We start from the raw sequence: 22,974 nt of genomic DNA, 5'->3' as shown, positions 1-22,974 counted from the left end.
TGAATAATGTCTCAAACAATTTTTGATTTCTAAATATAAATGTATTCTTCAGAATTTTCTAAATTTGAAAGAACTAGTACCATGTCCTCATCAGCAATTTCCTCATGAAAAGTCTGCAATGATAATTCTTCTAACTCTATGGCCTCCAAACATTCGATAAATTCGCCATCAACAGATTGATCAAAAAAATCATTCAAGTCATCTCCTCCTTGTGACAATATTTCATTATTGGTGCTGTCAATTTCAATCAATGTAGTGGAATCATTCAAGTCATCTCCTCCTTGTGACAATATTTCATTATTGGTGCTCTCCATTTCAATCAATGTAGTGGAATCATTCAAGTCATCTCCTTGTGACAATATTTCATTATTGGTGCTGTCCATTTCAATCAATCTAATGGAATCATACAAGTCATCTCCTCCTTGTGACAATATTTCATTATTGGTGCTCTCAATTTCAATCAATGTAGTCGACAATTCAAAAGAAATTGCCATGGTCTCTTCATTGTGAGCCATTTTATTTTGAAATTGCTTGCTGTAAATTGCAGAAAAAAAATAATCACTTTCATTTATCGTTTTTAGTAATACATAATATAAAACTAACTTTATCAAGTATTTAGTATAACAGAAGGACTGCAAATAAATAACAGAAAACATTTTTCAAATTATCTTCAAGTGTACAACATAGTTCCCCTTACAAATTAACAACTCACCTTTTTAAAAGTAGGAGAAGTGTTAGTACTGTGTAAATCAAACACCAGAAATTCACCACCAACAATTCCTCACAAATGTACCTCAGACAGTAGTATCACAAAATGGCTGTGGTTTCCTCTCATTTGACATATATACATAACCAATTAACTTTCATCACACACAAATACAAAACCAAAGTAACATTTTAATTGGTTCTAAATTTCAACACTTTCAAATGTGTTTTCCCCATGCAATTTTCCATAGGACATTTACATACGTCTACAGCCTGAATGGCTGAACGGAATTACACCAAACTTGGCAAAATGGTACATCAAACCTAAGAGGTCAGGAAGAATCTACTATACCCCCTTATGGTCATTTCCCCCTTCGCTTTGGCCTCCTCTTGTCTCTCAATCCTACCGAGAGACAAGATGGCGGCCGCTACGGACTGTTTGGAATGTTGACAGACGCCGGAGAACCAATCAGCTTCGCAAAGCTCCGTAACACGAAAAGTACTCGAAGCGGAGCGCTGTTACAGATATATATCTTTTTTTGAACGTTAATTTCTCAAAATCCACTGGAGCACATATATTGAGACCTAGCAAAGGCACATCGGGCTACCAGTCCCTAATATTTTGCCAAGTTTCGTGCAAATCCATTCAGCCGTTCGATTATTATTATTATTATTTTTTTTTGCCCCGCGGGGCCCTTTTAAAACCTCCACATCAAACCTAGGGGGTCAGCGAGGATCTACTATGCCCCCTTATGGTCATTTGCCCCTTCGCTTTGGCCTCCTCTTGTCTCTCGATCCTACCGAGAGACAAGATGGCGGCCGCTATGGACTGTTTGGAATGTTTACAGACGCCGGAGAACCAATCAGCTTCGCTTCACAAAGCTCCGTTGCGCGAAAAGTCCGCGAACCGGAGCGCTCACCGGTCCGCTGTTACAGATATATATCTTTTTTTGAACGTTAATTTCTCAAAATCCACTGAAGCACATATATTGAGACCTACAAAAGGCACATCGGGCTACCAGTCCCTACAATTTTGCCAAGTTTCGTGCAAATCCATTCAGCCGTTCGGGCTAAAAGTGAGGCCAACCGCCCTATGGAAAACTCAATGTTAAAAACACGTTTTGGGACCCCCCTTTTTTCTCGGCCCCCCCTTGACGAACCCCCCCCAAATTTTTAAGGGCTGCTCAGAAACAAAATGTGCCATTTTCCTGAAAATTTCAGCCAATTCCGTCCACAAACGCCAAAGTTATTAGACATAGAATTTTCAAAAATCCCATAGAGAAAAAATCCTAACTATATATACCTACTGGCGACCGCCAGTAGGTAATATATATATATATTTATATATATATATATATACATATATTCACTGAAAAAAACATAGGTTTCCGGGACGTTATAGTTAGAAATTAGCATTTAGAAAACCTTAGAAATTCACTGAAAAAAACATAGGTCTCAGGGATGTTATAGTTAGTTGGCGATTTCACTCGTACAAAACCATAGAAATTCGGCCGTTATAGTTAGTAGACCTAACCATAACTCGCGCCCGGCAATGCACTGCTGATGACATCACATATTACATCACTCATGACATGCTCAGCGACATCTGGTGTGAACCTGGGCTTCAATGTGAATTGAAAAAGGGCATCTTATCAAGCCCCTTATCGCCGCTTTAGCAGAAGTTTCCTGCCGCTAAAGTGGCGATAATGTTATTGCCATTCTTGATACTATGGCCCTAAGAGTGGTAGTTAGCCAAACCAAGGGCCAGGCGTTTTGCTAATACAGAAACACTCACTCTTGTAACCTTCAAGGCCTGCAACATGACCATTTGTATCCGCTGTGAATCTAGGAAAGTCACAAGGAATTTGGACAAGATGTAGGCTGCATTCTATCAGTCACACAATGTGTGTGTACAATAGGCCAGAAAGGAAGAGTTCTAGCAGTAGCCAGAGGAGTAGTCAGAGTCACGTCACCTCAGTGTCAGCTGACAGGAGCCACAGAGAAAAGATGGCTGGGGTATTGTCCTCCACCAACCTGATAGAGTTAACTCTCTCCCCATCTCTAATTCAGACCATTTTGTTGTCTTCATCCGTGATGAGACAGCATTGAAGCCTCTCAATTATACGCTGTTGGTAACTTCACATGGAGACCTGTGCAATTGTTTCTATTTTGATAAGATCATTCTAAATCAGATGATACATTGTCCCTGGGTTGCAACATTTCCAATTCTGGCCTTTGCTTCTACAAACGATTGTTTTCAGGTGTCTAGTCTGTTTTGATAATTAAACTGAACCAGAATTAATATTTCCAGAATGCGCTGATTTGCTGCTTTTAGTAATCCTATATTTGGCCTGGGTGTATTCCCACAGCTTTGAGAGTAAGAGTGAGTACATAGCTGTAGAAGAGTAAATGGCTTCTACTAGTTTTGCAGAGGTGCTGATCATCTTTATGATTGGCCACTTCTTCAGGTAAGCTTAAGGGAGTAGGTGCCTGTGTGGGGCATAGGCCAGCTCCATTAATTGGCTCCCAAGTTTCTGTGTCTTGGCCCATGGTACAATAAAATTGCATTCTGTGCCATGCCTGTCAAAAAAACTTGGAAACGTTCAAACATTTGGGACCTCTATATCTAGATGTAGGTGTGCTTTTAACTTGCGTAATTTGCTGTAGTGTAATTACATGGAATTAGAGTACAATTAGGCGAAGCAGCAAATCCCAGCATTTAGAGCTACTGTCTTAGCACAAAATTCACCCTTGGATCCAAATTGGACAGAGGTGTACATTCTGTGCTAACAAAATAGTGCTAAAGGCAACAGGACAGGAACATCAGAAGACAGCAGGTGCTCGTTCTCAGTTAATTTGTTGTTCTTTTGCTCCTGCAGTTGAATTATTGCCCCTAATTTCTTTTAATTAAGGAATCAGGTTAAATTGTGTAATTTGCATACATTTTACTTTACAATAATATTGTAGAATTAACAAAAGTACTCCCGATTACTCTGGTGGAATAAAAATGTTGCCCAGGCATAAGTTAGTGCTTGCATATTAGCCAGTTCTAGCACTTAGGGCCTCATGTTGCAAAATCGCAGGGTTTCTGACCACAAAAGTACTTAGAGTTATGAATAAAACCTCTTTTATGATTTGGAAAATTCTTTTGACTCGTAAACAGACTTTTGTGGATGGTTCTAAATTGCATATAGAATGGGACATGAAAGTTGTTATCCCCTCTCCTTTAGAATTCGGAAAGGAACTTAACATATTGATATTATAGAACTGCAATTGCTTTCACAAATCATTGATGAGCTAAGGACCCTAGAGCGGGGGAGATAACTAATTTGCAATGGTGAAGGGGCCCCTTAGGAGACCTTTCCTTTTGGAAATCAGGGTGGCAACCTCAGGGGGATGAAGTATATCAAACCTTAAAGGAACACGGACTGCTTTAAAAAAAGTTTTGCATTCTGGAATCCAGTCATAAGATTTGGGGGGGGGGGGGGTGCTCTCCCTTGCAGACCACCATTCCTGAAAGTACAGGCAATCACTGTGGGTCGTAATCTGGCAACTGCCTAATGCAAATAATTAGGCAGGTCGTTCTGGAACACCCCTGCGATAAAGTATTTCGTGAACCAACATATGAGTTCACAGGTCTGTTTGTAAAATAATATTCCATTTGTATGTGTGCAATTAGCATATATTGTGGATGTAATATTCGTGAATCAGCATTTCATTTCATAATGCAGATGGATGCCAATTATATTCACTCTTTGTTTGCAGTTCTACCTGGAGGTAAGCACCTGCTGAAATCTACCTGAGGTATAATACCACAATGTTTCAAATGTTAGACAGCAATCAGGTAAATAGTAAAGCTCCTCTGCTACCTGAATGGCTACAGTCCAAGTTGTGCAAATGGTCTGCTATTTAGCAAACCAAAAGGTGAATCCTGACGTTTATTTTCTACTTGCAAGGAAAATAGCCAAACAGTACATCATTTCTGCTATTAAGCCAGCAGCTAAGTAAACATTTATATTTGGTTTCCATTTGCTAGGTTACCATTGAAACAGTATATATTATCATCTATAGAACTATAAGCCAGGAAAATACTTACATTTATGGCTGCAGCCCCTATTTTAAATAATGCCTGATGTTTTGCTAGCAGTCGCTTAATGACTGACGTTTCTTTGCTATTTTCTTGACTGCTGGCCGAATGGTACATAACCTACTTAGCCAGTGACCAGGTAAATAGTGAAGTTTTCAGGTCGTTCTGATGGTTTCTGGCTACACAGAGCAGATTCCCTACTACTTAGCCAGAAGCAGAATAAATAGTGAAGTTTTTTCTGCAATTTGCATGGCTGCAGGCAAAACAGTGCAGAATCTCTATTATTTAGCCAGCAGCTGGGTAAATAGCATAGTTTCCTTCTATTTCGAAGGCCACCCACTAAATAGAAAATCGTTTCTACTATTTAGCCAGTGATAAAGTAGCAGAGAAAAGTCACTATTTACCCGGTGACGGGCTAACTAGCTGCTATAAAATATTTTACATTACCGGTGTTAATACCAAGCTCAATTGAACAATCTGGAAAGAATGAAAGGCTGAATCAGGTTTTTTGGCCATCAATATCCCTGCTGTGATAGTCATATCCTCCATTACCCACTTGCCTTCATCACAAAGACTGGGAGTCCAAGTATATGTAGGTAAGCAGTTACCATCCGGAACAATCAAAAAACTGAAAGGGATCAGAGGTGGCCTGTTCTTGCGACAAAATGCATCACATGCATAGACTGCCTGGGGTAACCTGAGATGGTAAGTAGCCAGAAGGAGCCCAAAATTACAAACGTATTATAGTCAACAAACACTGAGGAAATCATAGGGCACTGACTGTATAGGTGTGTAGGAGAAACAGAAGCAAAAGGCTGTCATAAATAGATTGAGACTTCACAACGAAGTACATGGATGGCCAGATGCTTGTGAAAGCAGATGCAGAAAGAAGTCTGCAGAGGATGAGCAGAGACTAAATAAGGAACGAAAAGCCCAACACTGCAATTTATGAACATCATACCACAGCATTGAAAGAACCATCCCTCTGGCAGTCTCCTAAAATTTCCACGACATCCTTCCTCTCCCTACTTACTACTATTTTAGTCATCAAGTGCACCTCATCTACAGTGAAATGTCAGGCATTATCTTCCAATAGGCTTTCTAGTTCAGGATATCTGCTATTTAATCAGGGCCAGCATACATTTTAAGATTTCTTCACCTGATTGCCCATGATCTCTGCTATCTAGTCGGCATTCAGGTTAAGAGTGAATTTTCTTTGCTGTTTGCAATGCTGCCAGACAAATAGTAGGTGATCACCGCTATCTAGGCAGCAGCAAAGTAAATAATGAAATTTGCTACCTATTTGCACGTATAATCTCTACAATTTAGCTTGCAGGATTGTAAATAGAAGTGGAAATTCACTGTTTACCCATCTATTGGGTAAATAGCCTCCAACTTCTGATAATGCAGCTAGTTGAGCATCAGGCATTAGCTTCTAAAACAAGTTTGAATTAAAATAAATATTTAAAGTCTCTTTACAGATGCAAAGATCCTGCTCTACCGTCCTCCAAACAGGAACTGAAGAATGCAATTGATAAATGCAGCCTTCTTTGAAAGCAGAGCTAGCTCATCTGGTGCAAATTGTCTTGCTGCAAGTCAACATTTATCTGATCCTATTAACCTCGTATAGGACCCAGATGGGATGTTTGATCAAACAAGCACAATGACCTAGATGATGAGCACAATAACTGATAAAAGTGTTGATTACTGCACTCCTACTACAGTGCTAGTGTTTTTGTACTGCCTCCTAACTGCTCCTACTTACGTCAAAGGCACTCTATCACTCATTGGCATCATTCTGAACTGTAAATACAAGTAAAAATGTAATTCTGTTGCACTGCTAACCATGACTGCTTGAGGTGTTTGACCATTTTAATTGTTTTTTTCTATTCAGTGAGTGGTAGTCAATGCTCATAAATGTGTGAAAATAGAATCCATAATTGTCATCATGAACCTTTATTCTCTATTTACAGGATTTATACAGAATTCTACCAATGTGTCCTTGCCATGGTGTTAGCTATTAGTCAGATCAATCGAAGTCCTGACCTCCTACCTAATACCACCTTGGGTTTTCAGATTTATGACTCATGTTCCTCTGAAATGGTTGCTATTCGGGGCACCTTGCAGCAGCTCTCAGGAGGGAAAGAGACAATACCCAACTTTAGCTATCATAGGAGCCCCAAGCTGGCCGGATTCCTTGGAGATGGTCTGACAGTAGGAGCTCTGCCTATGGCAAGAATACTTGGAGTCAGCCGGATCCCTCAGGTACGTTAGTGACCTTTCATGTACAACCCTGTTTTGTTACACTCAGTCTTCCTCAGTCTGCCTGATTTTTCAGCTAAAGTCTTATTATTAGAATCGTTGTCCTGCTCCGCAATGCTTACCTTCCTTCCACTCTCCTACTCACATAAACATTGCCACACTTTTTTTAGTCTTTATAATGACTTATTGTCGGAATTGACCATCTTTTGCATGGTATTCACCGAGATTATTTGCCTTCACTACAAGATTTTTGCTGGCCAATGGAGGTAAAGTGTGTGAGTTCTCCATTTTAAACATGGTAAAATTGGCATACACATAATTGGCACATTTAATTTACTTATAAGTCCTCGGTATCTTGTACTATATGTACCCAGGCTTGTACATTATTTCCTACAAGTGGGCCATGGCACCCATTGTGCCACCCACTAAAGTAGCACTGTGAAACCTATCTACAGAGCTGCTCTGGCAACTTGTGTGTGCAGGTTTAAACTGCCCTTCCACTTGCTAAAGTAAACACTTGCCAGGCATAGGCCTTCCTTTTTAATACTTAAAAGTCTCTAAATAGTGCATAGTATTTAAAAAGTAGGGCATATATATTCAAAGTTTTACATATCCTGCCAGATATATTTTACTTTTGCATTTAGTCAGCTCACACATGGAAAAGCACTAGGTTACATTATAAGTCCCTATAATGCATAACTTTAATTTGGCACTAGCTTGCAATACATAATTAATGGTCCAGTCAGATTTTAGATTCATATTTCGAAAGTTGTCATTTTCCTACCTTCGCCAAGTGGGTCTTTCTGCCAGAATCACTTGACTGTTAATGGCTCTACTGTGTTGTGATAATTATTTCTGCAAGATAGAGTACAAAGGACCTACATGTGGGAGGTATAGATCTTCTTGACAGGATAGCTGGGGAGGTTCTGTGTCCCTGCCCTAATTGCATTTGAAAGAGTGACCTGGGTGTGTACAGAGCCCCTACTGACTTCAGAAGAGGCCTACCCTGTCAGTGGCAGTTGCAACTCACACCCGGCTCTGTGTGCACTATTTTTCACTAGCCAGGATAGCACCAAACCCAAGAAAAATGGAAGAACTGATGAGAACAAGTTTTATAGTTGGAATTGGAGGTGTCTTCCACCCACAGGTTGGCCCTAGGCATATATATCTGGCATCCCTAGAACCTACAATCAAAACACTCCTGGACATAGGAAGATCAGAAGAAGGACTGTTGTCTAAGAATCCTGAAGGAAGGCTGAACCTGCTTGCCTCTAAACCAGTACCTCAGAAGTGACTCCAGTGGCCAGTTCATCAGACCAGATGACGAGCTATGTAGCTCCAAGCAGAGTCACACCAAAAAGTCCTTGCCTCAAAGTCAGAATGTAAAACTTCCAGTGGCACAAACCTGGTCCTGTATCTGGCCCGCACACTCTCTAAGTCAGCCTGAACTTGTGACTTTGTCTCAGTCTGTTGCAACCAGATACCCACAGATTATGTATTTCCTAATACCTTAAAAACTCATAACTCTAATCCTCTTGTGTTGTGTTTGCACTTTATCACTGGTTGAGGACACTGCCCTGAGTAGAGACTGACTGCTTTTGTGCCAAGCTACCTTAGGGTTAAGCACAGGTTTACTTAGGCACTATTGTGGTTCACCCTGATAAGGACTGCGGTTATCATTTGAACTGGGTTCTCACTCCTCCTCAAGTAATAAACCTGTTTCTTACAGTTATCCTGATATATTCTGCTCTAGTCTGCTAGTGATTGTTGCTAAATTTGCATATTACCACTACTGCGCCATGAAACCTTTTTGGTGTACGAGTGCTTTATAAATTCCCCCAACTTCAACTTCAACTTCAACTAGCAATGTATATGAATAAGTTAATTGAGGGTTTAGAGTCTGGGATCCAGTTCATAATTTACACAGCTTTCCTGTCTCAATCTGAGGGTCCTTGTCTAAGTATATGCTTAGATGTGTTAAATAATTTAGCTCAGCTCAGGTCTCTATTTCACATTACTCGAGGATGGTGCACATAAAGTTGAATTTCATGTATTCAGATTATGGGAGACTGTAAATATTTAAAAACTGGCTGAATATGACCCCCAGGGTTAAAGTTGAAATTGTGACAGATTAAATCAGCTAATTCCACTGTTTTTAAAATGTTTGTAGCCAGACTCCTAACGTATTTGTCTCAGACTCATCTTTTGTATGATGGAGAATAGACATATGTGTGAAAATGTGGTATTATTTTGGTTTCATAAAACAAAATAAATGAAGCTAGGAGAAATGGGATGATGATGTTGGAGCAGAGTATTTTCATGAGTAGTGCTGAACCAAAATCATATCAGGGAAACTAATAATTGATCACATTTGTAGATTGTGAGATGTCTCAGAGAATATTATACCTACACTGTGTGGAAGCTGTCAAGTATTTTTTTTAAGTTTGGAAGTCTGAGGTCTCCCACTTCAACTGGGAGCTGCAGTGTTATGCAAAATCCTCAATGCGGCCCTCTAGCCCAGAAAAGCACTGTGATCATTTGATATAATTCTTTCAAAAAGCAGGACCTAGGGAAGATTTACCAAACAATATATTAATCAGGGGAGTATGATCATTTGAACAAGGTCTGCCATCCCCTTCACTGACAATAGCAGTAATGAAAGAAACATTATCCGTGATTTAAAACTAAGGCCCTAATTATGACTTTGGTGGTCCGATGGACTGCCAAACCCATGGTGGCTGTGTGGCTAAAGCCACATTGGCTATCGGACCACCCTCTTCTGAGTTAGGCAGTCATACCGCCATGGGACCACTGCTACTGCCAGGGATACACAATCCCTGGTGTTTTACAGCTGTATGAGGCCCGCTATATGATTGTGGGGCAGTTGCAGCACCGCCAAGCATATTACGAGTTTTCTCAACACCACGGTTTTCATGGCGGTAAACTCACCATTAAAAGTGTGGCGGTGAGGAAACTAAGGCAGTGCTATCGGGCCGCTGTTGCCTCAGGGCCAGGGGATTCATGCAGGAGGGCATGTTTATTCCCTCCTGTCTACATGCATCCCCAGTTCCTGCACAGCATGGACTACACAGTCCATGCCATACATGAGCACGCATTGGCAGTCCCAAAGCGATACCTTGCTATTGCTCACATATGAGCCTTAGCTTGGCACTGCTGTATGACTGCCAAAGCAAGACTGCCCAACTTAGATTCCAGTCAGAATCTGGTGGGCAGTCTCAGTACGGGTTTGGCGGTGTGGTGCTTGTGTGGCGGGCCACTGCCGTACTGGCAAACTCGTAATCAGGCCCTAAGACTTCACAGTGATCATACATCTTGTCAGCAGTATGGTTATATACATTTTATATTTACTTTTTAACAATGTTTTTGCACAAAAAATGTAATTTGTTATTTATTTGTCTGATTTGGGATTTTTGTAAAGGTTTTGAGTGGGTACTTTATTAATTTTTCTATAACTGTTTTTAAAAGTTGCTAATATTTTTGTTGAATTAATAATTTTGAATTATGTATTGCTTTTATTTGTAAATATACTATTTATAGTTTGGGTTTTGATTTTATAGGGTTATGATGCAAAATGTATTAAATCCTAAATGATATCTCGATTTTTACATTTTGGTTTTGTATTCCAAAATTAATTTATGTTTCATTGAATTTTTATGTGTGATTTCTGTTATTTATTTTGTTGGGTTCTTGTGTTTGGGAAAGCCTTATTGTGTAGTGTATGAAAGTGCATAATTAAAAAATTCATATATACATTTCAATTTTGTTTTAAATGCAATATGTATTTTTTTGTTTTGTAGGTTTCACAGATGCTTAGGTACGGGTGTTGCATTAATTAAATAATTAATATTTAAGGGGCAAGGATGGATGTTGCACAGGGTTACTCATCAGTTTTTTGGGCACAGAGATTGGTGCTGCACCGGGTTATTGATTCCTTTCTGGGTGGCGGTGTAGAGTTTGCAATGGGTTACTGATGAAATCTTAGGGCGCAGGGTTTGATATTTCACATGTTTACCAATCCTATTTTAGAGACCAGGGATTGGTATTGCAGTGGGATAATAATTAATTTTAAGGACATCAATACAAGTTTGATGATTAGTTTTTAGGGCACCGGAATGGGTGTTTCACGGTGTTATGGATTCATTTTTAGGACACCAGCGTGGGTATTCTACCAGGCTACTAATTAGTTTTTAGGGCTTAGGAATGTGTATTGCACCGGTTTACTGATTGATTTTTAGAGTGCTGGGAAGGGTATTGCACTAGGTTACTTATTTATTTTTGTGGGAGCAGCTTTACATTTTGCACCAGTTTACTGATTAGTTTTTAGGACACAGGGATGAGTGCTTCACCTTTTTAATAATTAGTTTTACAGCAATAGAATTGGAATATAATATTGGTATGGGTAGATAATAGTGGTAGTAATTTGTGTTTAGGATTCAGGGATGGTAGAGAATAGAAGCAGTAATGAGTTAATGGCCCAGGGGTGCATAGAGGATAGTGGTAGCAAGAAGTTAACACAATTAAGGAATGTTTTTTTTTAAGTTTCATTCGAGGGGAGATAATTCTTGAAATAATAATGCAAAGATAGAATTTTTGTTTCTACCGCACAAATTATTTCGTACAAACAAAGTTTCCCCACTTACTAAATGTTATTTTTTTAAAAAACTTTTTAAAATTTTTATTTTAATTTTTTAAGTTTGGTATTTTATTGTTTAATAAATACAGATTTGTTTTGATTATTGTGTGTGTGTTTTGTATATTTAAATATATTTATTGTCACAAGGATTCATACACAAGTTTATATTAATTACATTTCTAATATATTTCAGTTTTATATTCATATATTTTATTATTATGTTTGCAAAATTCAAAAGTTTAAAACTACTTTTATTTGAATACATTTAATATTTTAAAATATATCATTTTTAAGCCTATATTTTAGGTTTCATTATTTGTAATATTTAGATATTTTAGTGTTACAATATTTTGGTTTTGGGGTTTTGGTCATTTTAATCATAAGCATAGGGTTGTTGATACCACGGGTATTGACACTGTGGTGTCGACATTTGTATACCACAATATGTTTGGACTTAATATTTAGTACTACAATCGTACTGGGAGGTATTTTTTGTGTGCTCCATAAGTAGGTGCCAATACATACACATCTTGTGCTCTGTATCCATGATTGAGATTTCATGGTAGAACTGTTGAAAGACCGTACTACAGCCATTGCACTAGTTGCTGCAGGTCAAGATTGAGATGAATTAAAAGACCTGTTAGTGAATTCCATCATAAAATTTGCAAGGATATCATGCTGGTGTGGACTGATATGCATTGACCAAGTTATTTTGGGTCTCACTACAAGAATTGTATGGCAGACCATTATTAGAGACCTACTAATGGAGCCTAGTACAGGCATAGAAAGGGTTGGTAAGGGCCAGCATTGTAGTGCAATCTTGGCTGCATTAGATTACTAGCTCTGAAACAAGAGTGGATTCAAAATGTTAGACGGGAACTGTCAGGGCTTGGAGTTGGTCTTCTTATGAAATACATGATTATCCAGGTCAGAATAGAGGTTAGTTAGCAGAACTGTGTAGGGGTGCTAAAGGCAGAAGGGCGTTCAGGAGGTCAGGGTGAAGTAAGCTTCCAAAGATCCCTCTCTCAGGCAAACTCTGATCATTACACTTCTGAAAAAAGACAAACCGCTCTGTGAGTCCTATGGTCCCCTATCATTAATAAATCTAGACGCCAAAATATTAGCAAAGATCCTTGCTACCAAAATTCAACCTCTGATGCCTCTCCTTGTACTCCCTGACCAGTCCTGGTTTGTGCCGGAGCGATCACCCTCTCACAAGGTGTGCACTATTTTTGCTATGTTCCACGTTCTCAATGCAGAATTGCAGGCGACTGCTCTCATGCTAGACGTGGCCAAAGCATTGACTCCATTGAGTGGGGTTATATGTTTCACATATTACAAAAAATTGGGTTCCCGAATTTCCTGATACGATGGATACAGATCCTGTATACAGGCCCATTGGCAAGGGTGCGAGTAGGCGGACTCATCTCGGAGAATCTTAATATTGAGCGCGGCACCAGACAGGGGTGCCTCTTGTCTCCCCTCTTGTTTGCTCTGGCATTACAGCCTCCAGCCTGTAAGATCCGCCAACAACATAGGGCAGCTACGCTTAATTTTAATCATCGACCTGTCGGTATTTTAATGTATGCAGACAACATGGTCCTCTTCGTTCGAGACCCCCAACAATACTTGTCCCCTGTTCTTTGCGAATACATTAGATTCGGTCTCTTCTCTGGCCTCCTGATAAACTGGGAGAAATCGGTCATTATCCCATTGACGATGGTCACATCCCCACCTCAATTGGAGTACTCATTACTGTGGACAACCGACCCTGTTAAGTACTTTGTAATATGGGTACACTGGGACCCTGATGTTGTCATTAAAGAAAATGATGGCCGAGCACCTGACACGTTGGTGCAACAAGTCGATAAGTGGTCACATCTTCCATTGTACCTGGCACCACAGTAATTAAAATGGTTATTCTTCCACATTTTTTATATCTTTTTTGTAATATTCCGCTAAAACTCACTCAACATTTTTTTACGACAGTGAGAACGCAGCTCTTGAGACTGGTATGGGGGAATGGACCACCTAGAATTAGCTGGCATACACTAACTCTTTCCTATGACAAAGGTGGGTTTGCTGCACTGGATTTCTTTGTGTACTTCCTTTGTGCATAAGCCCAGTATGTATTCTATTTATTCAGAATGCACAGCTTTATACCACAAGTTGCAGTAGAAGATGGGGATGCCACTAATGAATATTCTAATGCACACTCATAGGCACAGGCAAAAAATAGAGATCAACACTATTGATATTACCATCGCGGCATGGCAGGAGATTGGTAAGCACTCACATAAACTCCCTTTATATGCGCCTGCCCTTCCTTTGGCTTATCATGCGGACCTATCTATTAATCATGAAGTGGGCCGTATGAGATCGTTAAAGGATGTGGGTATAACACACATGCATGATCTTTATCCTGAGTGCAGTTACATCTCAGGATGTGACCTGGAGTACATAAAGAACCCTACAGCACTTTTAAGTATTCATGTTACCGTCTGAAATGCGCAATCAGAGACCATTACCCGGGTTTCCCTGCTGAACCTCCTATGCTTCAATCTTTACAACTGTTATTAGTAACCCCTACTAAGAGAACATTGATTACCAAGCTGTGCAGGTCTGTGCAAGAAGAAACAGTACGTGAACCGGACACAAGTCTTGCGCAATGGAATAATATATTTGATTCCCAGCTTACTGTGAAAGAATGGGAGCAGATATGTATGCTAATGGGCCGCCTCACATCCAACGGTAACTTGTGCATTATTCACTTTAAGTTTATTCATCAAGCATATTACACCCCTGTCAAATTGCACAAAATGGGCATAATAGAATCTGACCAGTGTAGGCGTTGTGGACAGACTAACGCAGACTTCCTGCATCTCACACGGCACTGCAGGATGGTATCCAAATACTGGGAGGAGGTGGCTGAATGCATGCACACAATGACTGACGTCGTACTACAACGCACACCCCAGAATGCTTACAAGGCTACATTCCTCACTTGAAAGGCACTGTGGGCAGGTTTTTTAGAGGGGTCCTATTACTCGCCATGCAGACGGTCATCAGGGCCGGACTGGGAATCACAATCGGCACTGGCAAAGTGCTCGGTTGGCCCCCCCTCCCCACTAGGGGGGTCGGAGGTGCTGCCGCACTCTTTGCAGGGGCCGGTGTTCGGCCGATTTTGGTACAGGGCCGATTTTGCAGCTATGCTGCAAAAAAGGCCCTGTAACAAAACCAGCCCCCACCCGTGCAGCGTACCGGGGGTTTGCCCGGTGCCCGATATGGCCAGTCCGGCCCTGACGGTCATGTTCACTTGGGATAGTAAACTTGCTCCCCAAAAAAGCGAATAGATCAAAGATATGGTATATTGCCGAAAAAATTTGGAATTGTATGCAGAGGAATTACCTGTAACATCCAGGCCTAAAGATATCTGGGAACCGCTCAGGATATACTAAATGCTCCAGGCTCAATAGACTGTGTGATTTAGTCGTATATTTCTACTATTGTGTTATACCATCATTCTGAATGTGTGTAGTATTTCACTGTAAGAGGACCTATGCATTGTCTCAATTGTACATGCTGATCACAGCAGTTTTCCTGTTAACCAACACATGTATACTGATGTTATGGATCATACTGCCTTGCTTGGCAGCACTGTTTGTACTGACATAAGAAATCCAATAAACAGAAGTTTAAAAAAAAAGGTTGCCAAGATGCTGGTAGAGTTAATACCAGGTCATGCTGGATCCACATTTTTATTTCAACGTATCAAAGTATTGATCCATAGGAATGAGGCTGCCTGAATCTTCATAAGCCTAAGCCCAACACCATCAACAAAACTTTCACGAGATCAAATTTAAAGTTGAAACCGTAAAGGTTTATTCAAAATTAAGATCATTACAGAAAGCAAAAAATTGTTAGTCAAATCATGGAAATGTTATCAATCATAATAAATGAAAATCAAATAATGAAGGAGAAATGCATAAGGCTAGTGTCTAAAGCAATTAAACATCCAGAAACAAAGTATGGTTCAGCAAGAGGACCCACATAGAGGTCGCCTCCAAAGAAGGCCCAGAAAAATCTGGCACACTTCCTAAAAGTAGGACATTTTATATGATTTTAAGCAAAGAAGCCACACACACAACATGGTGCAAAACGACATAATAGGGATGGATTGATAAAGTCACACGATGAGCCTCTAATCATTATTTGAATATACATGATACATTAAGAAAGATACATCTAGAAAATGCCTACATAGCTGAAAATTAATGAATGATGTGTACATAAAACAGGGAAATGACATTGCATTTATGGAGTGCAACAAATACAATGGCTAGTTGAAGTATTGAATGGACCTCAGAGAAATCTCGAACAAAGTGCCCTTGAAAGATACACACAGAAAAATCCTGATCATGGCTTCCTCACTAGGAACACATAATAAAACAATTACAAACTACTCATTATGTCTTTATGAGCTAGCTCAAAAGCCTTTTATAACCTGCTGCTGTCTGCAAGAAAAGTGGCTGATTACGAGTACGGTTGCCCGAAGACTGCCGTACCGTCTGTGGCGGGCTGACCACCGCCTTCTCAGCAGTACGACTGCCCGATTATGAGCATGGCAGTCAGACTGCCACAGGACTGCTTCCACCGCCAGGATCTAGGGTCTGTGGTGGTGGGGAAAGAGGCGGGCCATGGAGGCAGTGCTAATTCCGGCACCACCATGCTGACCACAACCTGCTTTTTCGCCAACTTTTAATGGCGGGAACCCCACCATGAAAAGGTCGGCAGAAAGGCAGAGAAAGGGTCTCAAACAGGGCCCCAGGGTAATATTGCCCATTGGGGACTGTATCTCTCTGTTTGCACTGTTGTGCGGGCACTGTGTGCCATGTACATGGTGCATGGTACACAGTGCACCTGACATGCAAGTGGGGCTGCACTATGGTAGCATTTGATTCAAGCTCTCTCTATGAACAGAGGCATGGCGCCACATTGGAACCACCGTAGTCCCACCGCCAGCCCATCGATCATGTCGAAATGTGGTGGTCGGGATGCCGCCGGTTTGTCGGCGTTCTCCCGACCGTTGCTGCTGCGGGCTGGCGTTGGGACCGCTAAGGACCTAATCGGGCCCTAAGTCTTTAAGATTGGTGTAATCAATAAGAGAAATCTGCTGTCTAAATCTGTATTATTTCTCTAGCTCGACTGGTAGCTCAACTATCCATGCATGTAGGGCAGGTTTAACCTTAGGATAGCTTTGCTTTAAAGGACTTCAATTTGATGAGAGTCAGAGTCTTTGTTACATCGTTTTGTAGCAGAATAATTCAGAAGTACCCTTTCAGAATTGTCTGCATATCCAAATGCATATTAGCCAAAAAATAATTTAAAAAATGTATTGTAAAATTGGCATTCCGACCAATTTTCTCTAATGTCTTCCTTCATAAATCCATACAGGGAATAATATGATTGCCCATTCTGCTTGACTGATGTGAACCTTTGAGCCAAATAATGTATACATCACTTTTTAGGACTGTTATTAGGAGCCACATGGGTCATCTCTGATGTTCTCTTTGAAGTAGTCTGGCTTGCAGTCGTTGGTCACTTGCAGGGTGTAGTTTGGGACACCAATATCTGCCACTCATGATTAAATGTAATAAGCTGCTATTGGTAAAGACATTCAAAATGTCATGCAGATGCCAGAGGGCACAACATTTGTATGTGCATTGCTAGCTGTATTTATGCACACATTTTATGTGAACTACTTACAGACAGATATTTAATCATAAACATAGGGGTACATATTTGAAAACGGAAATTATTGTTTCTATCGCTTCTATAATCAGGACCAAAGTATTGTTAACTATCACTGTACATTTGCTTTCCTTTCAACAGATTAGCTACGGTGCTGGACTCCCCATCCTGAGTGACAAAGCCCAGTTCCCATCGTTTCTAAGGACAGTGACAAATAATGTATTTCAGGTAGAAGCTATTGTTCACTTACTTCTCCACTTTGGCTGGACATGGGTTGGAATTCTTGCCTCCAATAATGACCTTGGTCTTCAAGGCAGCCAAATGCTTAAGGAAGCAGCAGTAAGGAATGGGATCTGCATTGACATTTTTGAAACCCTTCCCACACAAGCAGACAGGGCCTCCCTAGCCCATGTTGTTGATATCATACATTCATCCACAGCCAAAGTTATAGTCTGTTACGCCTTTGCAGAGCATATGGCCCCATTTCTAAATGAAATATCTCATCAAAGGACATCTACTAAAATATGGATTGGGGTGACAAGCTGGATTCCTTCACCAGTGTTTTCCCAGAGGGGCCTGTGGGAAAAATTGAATGGCACACTTGGACTGACACTGCAGAGAGGAGAAATCCATGGGTTCAAAGAATTCCTCTACAGTATTGACCCACAGAAGGACTCTGAAGATATATTCCTAAAGGCATTCTGGGAACAGGTCTTCAGTTGTAAATGGGCAGAAACATTAAAAGAAGCATATGCTGGGAACATGACATGTGTGAAAGGGCTGTGCACTGGGACAGAAAGGCTACAACATCTTGATACTTCTGTGTTTGAGGTGGATTATTTCATGTTTCCCTACTATGCACACAAAGCCACCTATGCCTTGGCTCAGGCACTGCACGATCTTCTTTATTGTAAACATCAAGATGGTCCCTTCATCAATAGGTCTTGTGCAGACCCTAAAGGTTTTCAACCATGGCAGGTGAGAGAACCCATGTATTGGCACTTTCACTGGTTCTAGCATTATATCTGAAGTATTCTTTTTTTCAGTGCCTCAACTGTATCATTAAAGGCTCAATGCAAACCAAGTCCCATTCTTTTTTATTCATTTCACTCTCATATTTTGTATACAGATGTTGCACTATGTGAAGAATGTTCATGTGAAGACGTCTGCTGCCAGTGAAAAGCTTTTTGATTCACAGGGAGACTCCCCACCATTATTTGATGTGTTATACTGGCACATAACATCCAGAGACAGCAGCAGCTTTGTAAAAGTGGGAACCTACAATGGCAGATCCCCTTCAGGATTAAAACTGGTCATTAACAACAGTGCTATTTTATGGGGTGGAAAGCACACTCAGGTGAGAATAATTTGTGATACCTTCACTGAGCAGCAATATCAATGAGCCATGGTGAACAGCAATGACAATGCGAGGATTACCCCGTGCTGCCATTACAACGCAGGAATTACTTTCGCTGGAGGGCGCTCTTGGATAGGGAATAGTTTAATTTTCTATCCAACTCCTTCCCTAATGTCAACGTGGGTTGTAGTTGGAATAGAAAATTAAACTATTCCACTATCCAGCGCCCTCCAGCGAAAGTCGTTGTAACGACTTTCGTTGTAATTCCTGCGTTGTAATGGCACACGTGGTAATACCACGCGTTGTCATGACGTACAACCATGAGCCATCTATGCAAGGCTGTTCTGGGAAGATGGCATCGCTTTGTAGACTACAGCCTTTGCAAATATATTAATTTAAAGAATAAGATAATTTGCTTTATGGGTTGCAGCCACCTAGACATTTTGTACATTTTTTAAATAAAAAAGGTCCACATATTTCAGTGAATTTGTGCAAACGTGGTTCCGTTATTTGTGTAAAAAGGTCCTTCTAGACACAGCTCTTAAAAGAAAAATGCAATGACCAGCATTAAATTAGGTAATACAAACCTCTCTTTTAGAAGAGATGTATTGAGTGCAACATTCTTTGGATTTTTGAAATGTATTCCGTTTGTTAGCTGTTCCAAAAGACAAAATACAAGATAGTGGCGCACATGCATCAACATCAGAATTTGCGATTACCAAATTGGGATTTTTAAGGAATCGCTATTTGGAAATCGCAAATGCCTATGCAAGAAGGAATCGCTATAAATATTGTGATTCCTTAGCTTTAGCTTTAGCTAATAGCGATTCTGAAATTAAGAATCGCTATTAGCTAATGTGACTCCATTCATTCCTGTGGGCCAACAGGCCCCAAGGAATGAATGGCACTGCATTAGCAAATTATGATTACCAAATTGGCATTCGCAAATTGCGAATGCAAATCCAAGGGTGCCCGGGGGCCTAAGACCCTCCTGAAGCAACCCCCAAAAATAGGTAAGTGTGCACATGTGAAGCACGCACATGCCCTAAGGGTATGTGTGCGCTACATGGCTCTATGAAAAATGAATTTTCATGCATTTTTCAAAGCATGCACAAATTACCATGAACTTGAAGTTAATGGTAATTAGCTTTTCCTAAATGCACAGTTCGCATTTAGGAAAGGCTACATGCATCGCCTTTAGGGAATCACAAATTGCAATTCCCTAAATGCATGCGCGATTTAGGGAATCGCAATAAATTGAGATTCCCTAATTTGAGAATGGAAAAAGTACATGCATCAGAAAAGGCCTTTTTCCATTCTCAAATGGGCCGATTCTGAGAATCGGCCTGTTTGCGACCGGAAAAAAGCTTGATACATGTGCCCCAATAACACTTTCACCATACTTAGTATGTATATGTGTCTATATGCACTCAATGGATGGGACATCCACTTATTTTTTACTCATATCCTGTATCCACAATCTAATTAACCACCTAGAAATTTATCTGATACCGTCCCTGCATATGAATCACTCAAAAATACTCAAACTCAAACTTATTAAGATGCACTTATACTTCCTTATTCTATATCTTCTTTTGTCCAGCACACCTAACATAGGGGTCGATTAGGATCGCGGACGGACTTGAGTCCGTCCGCGACCCCTGAGGAGGAGGGAACGTCCGCATGGGCTGCGGCGTTCCCTCCGATCAAATTAGGATGTGACCGCCAGGGTGGCGGTCACATCCTCTATCTCTAACATTGCGGCGGGTGCAGCTTCAAGCTGCACCCACCGCAATGTAAAAAATCCATGCACAGCATTTGCGTGCACAAAGCGGCAGGCACCGCGCGGTGCCTGCTGCATTGTGCACGCAAATGCAGGGGGGTACCATAGGTACCCCCCATGTGCACCCCCCACCCCACCTTCACCCAGGGGGCCCGCAACGGGCCCCCAAAGTGAAGGTCCGTATGCTTTTCCACGGCGGTAAAGCCGCCGCGGAAAAGCATATATTTTCAGACATCCTAATATGCCTGGCGGTGTCTGATAGACACCGCCAGACATGTTAGTGCTTTTCCGCCGCGGTCGCCTTCCGACCGCGGCGGAAAAGCGGCGGACAGATAATCAGACCCACCAGCCATCCTAATTTGGCGGTGGGTCTTTGGAGTCTCCGCCGCGGTTTTTCCGCATCCTCCAGGCCGGCGGACACTTCCGCCGGCCCGGAGGATGCGGAAAAACCGCCATCCTAATCGGCCCCTAAGTATCCTGTCTCTTCCCAAGCTCCCGACGGATTTCCACCATACACCAGGATGCTATCCTGGAATACTTGGTTACTTTTAAGCACTTTAAATATTCCATAATAAATGAGCTAACATATAGCTATTTTTCAGGAGAGGGTTCCTATCTGCCAAAATAGATTGCATCTCCATGGTTAGATCAATGCATAGACGATACCTGTTGCTCTGTTTGCATGCAACAACTATTGGGGAAAGCCAAATGGAGGACTCTATTAATTTAGTCACACACCTGCTTGAAAATGGTGACCAGATTCTGACTAATCACTTTCAGGACACTCAAGGGCACACGTCACAATTTATGCTTATTGAAAACGACAGCTTATTTTTACATATATGACACGCTCAAATTCCTTAAACTCACTCAACACAGCCTCTAACAATCTCATATGTTCACACACTATATTAACAGTTCTTTTATAAATCAAATTGTTTGTATTCCTTTTAGTCTGCAAAACAAAGAAAGCAGAGGGTATTTCTTACATCACAACAGGTAAACATCAAAGTGTTCATCGAAAAACATCTTCCTTGCGAAAAACCAATGTAGTCAAAGCATTTACCACCACATATGTTTTTTGTAACCCATGAAGGTCAAACATCTTGAAAGTGGTTCCATTACAATGCCCATCTCTTTCCATGTTAATTCTAGCATGGTGATCTTGGTCTTTAGTGTTGTGTCCACCAATTTGTGTTTCTTTACCTTACCATGGATGTAGGCCATGGACTATCATTGACTAACTGTCATAAATGTCTTCCACACAGTGGCTGCAAATGAAACAACGCTTAAATTAAGCTTAAAATAAGAACAGGCCTCTTTGAGGAGGAATCCTAAGAAGTCTTTTACTAATAAACAGCAGGCAATAGTGCACCAGACACTGCTTGTTAGTCCTTTTGAGTGATACAGCTGCAACTCTACCAGCGAATGATGAGAGAGGCCTGGTGAGAGTATGAACACTCCTTCTATCCCAGAGAAGTGAATATCCATAAGAAAAATTAGTCTACAGGAGTGAAAGATTTATGGGGATCAGAATAGAATGTATATACTTGTAGATAGAGGGCCTGACAGTTTTCTCATCACCCTGTTGAGATTGCCCACTTAGTTACAAATCCAGTTCCATGTATGATAAGTCATTTAGAGAACCATGTGTCAGGTCCCATGTCCACAAGAGCAATGAAGCTGCCTGCAATAATTGTCACTTCAGAGTTTCTTTCTGTACTTCTGTGCAGACTTTTAGAGTGTTGTCCTTGAGTCCAAGCATTAAGTGAACTTCCCACCAGTACAAAACACTTCAATATATATGTCTTTACCTGGAAAGATTTTTATGGGAGAAACTGATACAGTAAAATTAGAGCTCTTCCAAAGCACTTTGTGAAGTCTGATTGAAAACCTAAGAGCTCCCATACGTATCCAAAAACTTTAATTTATGCCCATAAGGAGAGTTTCTTTAGCATTGGCTCCTCACAGGGATAATGTTTGGCACACTGTAGGACTGCTGTCATTGAGGGTGTTCACATTCTGTGTCACGAACCAGTATTCATTTAGTTTTTTAGTTCAAGTTGGTGGAACCAATCGAAAACCACTGACCGCTTTTACATATTCTTTCGGCTGCAACAATATGAAAAAAGCATGCAAACTATACAGAGCCTATACATCCAGTATCCTCCTGTCCCTACACTTCTATCATGAAGTATCTGTTGCCCAATTGAGGTTCCATTGTATCTTGAAAGGGAACAAATAATAACTGTAGTGTGAGCACTTGGGGGGTCATTAGGATAGCGTGCGGAAAACCACCCCGACCGCCATGGAGGCGCAAACCAACCGCCCGCCTGCACTGCGGATACACTGGCGGCCACATTAGGATCAACCGC

At 40.9% G+C, this 22,974-nt stretch overlaps 1 pseudogene; it reads left to right on the top strand.

The window, feature by feature from the left end:
- LOC144783901 (vomeronasal type-2 receptor 26-like) overlaps positions 1-22,974 on the top strand; it is an 80,206-nt pseudogene that overhangs the window by 18,597 nt on the left and 38,635 nt on the right.

This window comes from Lissotriton helveticus, chromosome 10 (genome assembly GCF_964261635.1).
Source record: "Lissotriton helveticus chromosome 10, aLisHel1.1, whole genome shotgun sequence".
NCBI lineage: Eukaryota > Metazoa > Chordata > Amphibia > Caudata > Salamandridae > Lissotriton > Lissotriton helveticus.
This window is presented reverse-complemented; position numbering and strand designations above follow the sequence as displayed.